Genomic DNA, 4,879 nt, shown 5'->3' on the forward strand with positions numbered 1-4,879 from the left:
GCAGCGGTAGTGAGGTTGGCCCAGGATCGGACATTGTTTCGTTCTGCTGTGCATGGGGTCGCTATGAGTCGGTTCCGACTCGATGGCACCTGACAATAACAACAACAGTTTTCTGGGATTCTCAAAGGTCACTATTAGAATACTATCAGAAAAAAGGTTCAACAGTCAACAGTGCTGGTTACAATGAAATGCTCACTGCATAGTTGAATCCTAAACTTCAGATTAAATGCAGAGGACTGCTATCCAAAGTCATGATCTTTTATGACACTGTACATCCACACACTTCTGCCCACACTGTTGACACTCCACAAAAATTACATGTTGAGGTGTTAAAGCATCCTCTCCAGAGTCCTGATCTTTCTCCATCAGACTTTCACCTCTTTGGTCCCCTGAAAGCAGCCCTTCGAGGAAAAAGATTAACCTCTGATGAAGAAGTGAAGACAGCAGTACATTTGTGGCTCACAACTCAGCCTAAAACATTTTTTAATAAGGGAATATGAAAGCTTGTTGACAGATGGACAAATTGTTTGAAAAGCAAGGAGATTATGTTTAAAAAAAGATGTATTTGTTTTTCCTAAAAGTTGATTGAAACAAATTCTGCAGCCAGAGTGCAGATAATTTTTTACTTACCCTCTTACATAGCTCTCCCCATCACTTGATTTAGTATGTGTCTACTCTCTATCCAGTGAATTATTCTTTCCTCTTTCCATCCCTGATAACTATTAAAGAATGTTTCTTTTTTATCTTTCAAATATACTTCTTCCCTTACCCATTCAGCCTATATCTCAATCCTTTACTGTATGTATCATTGTTGTTCCAAGGTTGTGTATATATCACTATTTACATGTATCCCCTTTAGCCCATGCATACCTCCCTGTGTCTTTGTTAATAAAATGGATTCCACTGAGCCACCCTACAGCCAGAAGAGATATGAGGAAATCGTTAAGAAAGTCAGCATCTACATTAAGAAAACTGGCTACAACCCTAACACAGTAGCATTAGTGCCAATTTCTGGTTGGAATGCTGACAACATGCTGGAGTCAAGTGCTTTGGTTCAAGGGATGGAAGGTCACCCGTAAGGATGGCAATGCCAGTGGAACCACATTGCTTGACGCTCTGGATTGCACCATGCCACCAACTCATCCAACTGACAAGCCCCTGCAATTGCCTCTCCAGGATGTCTAAGAAATTGGTGGTATTGGCACTGTCCCTGTGGGCAGACTGGAGACTGGTGTTCTCAACCTAGGTATGATGGTCACCTTTGCTGAAGTAAAATCTGTTGAAATGCACCATGAGTCTTTGAGTGAAGCTCTGCCTGGGGACAATGTAGGCTTCAATGTAAAGAACGCCTCTGTCAAAGATGTTCGCTGTGGCAATGTGGCTGGTGACCGCAAAAATGATCCACCAATGGAAGCAGCTGGCTTCACTGCACAGGTGATCATCCTGAACCATCCAGGCCAAATCAGTGCTGGATATACACCTGTGCTGGATTGTCACACAGCTCACATTGCTTGCAAGTTTGCTGCGCTCAAGGAGAAGATTGATTGCCGGTCTGGTAAGAAGCTAGAAGATGGCTCCAAATTCTTGAAGTCTGGTGATGCTGCGATTGTTGACATGGTTCCTGGAAAACTTTTGTGTGTTGAGAGCTTCTAAGACTACCCTTCTTTGGGTCATTTTGCTGTTAGTGACATGAGACAGACTGTTGCTATGAGTGTCATCAAGGCAGTGGACAAAAAGGCTGCTGGAGCTGGGAATGTCACCAAGTCTGCTCAGAAAGCTCAGAAGGCTCAATGAATATTACCTTTAACACCAGCCACTCCAGTCTTAATCAGTTGTGGAAGAACTGGCTCAGAACTCTTTGTCTCAATGGGCCATTTAAGTTTAATAGTAAAAGACTGGTTAATTATAACAATGCATCGTAAAACCTTCAGAAGGAAAGGAATGTTATATGGACATGTGTTATTGTTTCTTTTTTGGTGTGGCAGTTTTAAGTTATTAGTTTTTTTTAAATCAGTACTTTTTAAATGGAAACAACTTGACCAAAAATTTGTCACAGAATTTTGAGACCCATTAAAACAAAGTTTAATGAGAAAACAAAAAGAATGGAGTACTGCTATATTCTGTCATGGATTAAATTGTGCCCCTCTCAAAATATGAGTCTCTGTGGTTTGGCAGTTATGTGATTATCTCCCATGATATGATCTAATATGGTAAACCAATACAAGGATTGAGTGGAATTGTTATGTTATTTATGTGCTGTGGAGTCGGTTCCAACTCAGCGACCCTGTACAGGGTTTCCGAGGCTGTAAATCTTTACGGGAGCAGAAAGCCTCATCTTTCTCCCATGGAACAGCTGGTAGTTTCGAACTGCTGACCTTATGGTTCACAGCCCAATTCATAACCATTACACCACCCTTAATCCTATCATGACCCTACTCCAATGTAAGGGAGCATCCCAGGGGTGTGGCATGCAACACCTGCTATCTTACAAGAGATCAAAGGAGAGAGAAGTGAGCAAAGAAGAGGGACCTACTACCACCAAGAAAGAAGAGCTGGAAGTATAGTAGGGTCCTTTGGATCCAGGGTTTTTGCACTGTGAAGGTCCTAGATCCAGGGAAAGACTTTTGCCAAGACATATGAAGGACTCCAAGGAATTCTGTGCCTACAGATGCTGAGTGTTTTGAATTCTAACTTCTAGCCTTATGAACTGTGAGAGAATAAATTTCTGTTTGTTAAAGCCATCCACTAGTGGAATTTCTGTATAGCAGCACTAGATAAGTAAGACGTATGCTATAACATGGATGAACCTTGAAAATAGTATACTGACTGAAAGAAGCCAGAAAAAAAGGCCACATATTGTACAATTCCATTTATGTAAATTGTCCAGAATAGACAAATTCAGAGACGGACAGTAGGTTAGTGGTTGCAAAAGAAAATATACATCAACTAGCACTCCTTGGAGAAATGGCATGTCTGGGGCAGAAAATACACAAAATAAGCCTTCTGCCAGAAATCAAGCAAGCAATCAAACACAATTGAGTAATGTCAAAAGGATACTAGAAGCACACTGGGTATAATCTAAGCATCAATCAATGAAAACAATTGATTAAACACATTGAATGCATTTTTTAAGCAATACAAATTCATGACAGAGAGAAAAGGAAAAAAAAAGACAAAATATAGGATATTCTATATAATCCATTTTATGCAACAAGTCAATGACTTGAAAAAGAAACGGTGAGGCGCAGATTGCACTAGATTAAAAGAGATTTAAGAGATAACCAAATATATGATGGATGGACGTTGTTTGGATCCTGATGTGAACAAACCAACTGTTAGACAATTTTATAACACAGTCTGAGATTTATAATGGATTGGGTATTAAACCAGTTGCTAACAAGTCGATCCCAACTTACAGTGACCATGTGTGTCAGAGTACAACTGTGTTCCATAGGTTTTCAATGCCTGATTTTTGGGGGCAGTAGATTACCAGCGCTTCCTTCTAGGTTGCCTCTGGCTGGACTTGAACTTCCAAACTTTTGGTTAGTGTCAAATGTTATAACCTTTAGTACCTACCACCCAGGGACTCCAGATAAAGTATTAGATACTATTAAAGAATTGTTGTTGAAATAAAACTTTATCAAGAAGAAAATAAGAAGTAAAGTCTGGGAACTTGAGTAGTAAAGGGGAAAGTCTAGAAAAGCTTTCAAAAGGCATTCCTGGCAGGGTCACATAGCATACCTGACAAGTAGTAGGAGTTGTGATGAGGACTGATCCAAGATGAATGTCAGTTTGAGGGGACATCTATTCATAATGTTTGTGTGTTTCTTTGGTCATGCTAAACAACCAGTGTAGAAGTAGAGAAGGTCAGTTGGACTAATCCAAAGTTGAAAGTATGTAGGAAGTTCAAATGTGAGTGCTATAAATCAGTGTAAGAAATATACCACATAGAAAAGAAACATCTGAAGATGTTTAAGACATAAATGGATCTTTCTGCTTCCCCTAACAGACTGCTATACAATTTCAAAAATGCACACAATAAAATGGCTTCTAACGCTCCCAAATAATAGTCAACTGTGACATTAAATGAAATGATAGATAGCTTGAAAAAAAGAATTATTGTACCGTGACATTATATAACCGTGACAGTGTGAATGATGCAACCAGTTAAACACATGGCTACTAGCCAAAAAGTTAGAAGTTCAAACCCACCCAGAAGCTCTTTGTAAGAAAGGTCTGGTGATCTGCTCCCAAAAGATCACAGCAATGAAAATCCTCTGTAGTACACTTCTAACTCTCCAACATGGGGTTGCCATGAATCAGAATCAACTCAACAGTAACTGATTTGTTTTGTTTTGAATTTTATTGAATGTGTAGGCATGGACAAGCATGATGCCTGGAGTTTGTTTTAAAATATAGCAGCAGTTATAAAAAAGATAGCTAAACAAGAATGACAAATTTTTAGTTATTGAATCTGGTTAATGGATATTTACAGTTATACTCTTAGGGAGCTCAGGTAGTGCAATAGTTATGAATCGGGCTGCTAACCTCAAAGCCAGCAGTTTAAAATTACCAGCTGTTCCATGGGAGAAAGATGTGGCTTTCTGCTCCCATAAGATTTACAGCCTCGGAAACGCTATACAGGGTTGCTATGAGTCGGAACCAACTCCACAGCATAAAACCACTACCACAATATTGTTCTCTTATGAGTACATTTGAAAATGATTAATAATTATTCAAAGCCCACTCATCTATGCCAAGAAATTTGGAAGACCAATGAGAAGAGATCCTATTTGTGCCCATTCCAAAGAGAGGTGACCCAAATGAATGTGGAAATTATGAAAAAAATACCATTAATATCACATGCAAGTAAAATTTT

At 39.3% G+C, this 4,879-nt stretch overlaps 1 pseudogene; it reads left to right on the forward strand.

Moving 5' to 3' along the window:
• Positions 1-884: 884 nt before the first annotated feature.
• Positions 885-1,794, forward strand: LOC102831884 (annotated as a pseudogene).
• The last annotated feature ends 3,085 nt before the right edge of the window (positions 1,795-4,879 follow it).

The sequence above is a fragment of the Chrysochloris asiatica genome, unplaced genomic scaffold, assembly GCF_000296735.1.
Source record: "Chrysochloris asiatica unplaced genomic scaffold, ChrAsi1.0 scaffold00118, whole genome shotgun sequence".
Lineage (NCBI taxonomy): Eukaryota > Metazoa > Chordata > Mammalia > Afrosoricida > Chrysochloridae > Chrysochloris > Chrysochloris asiatica.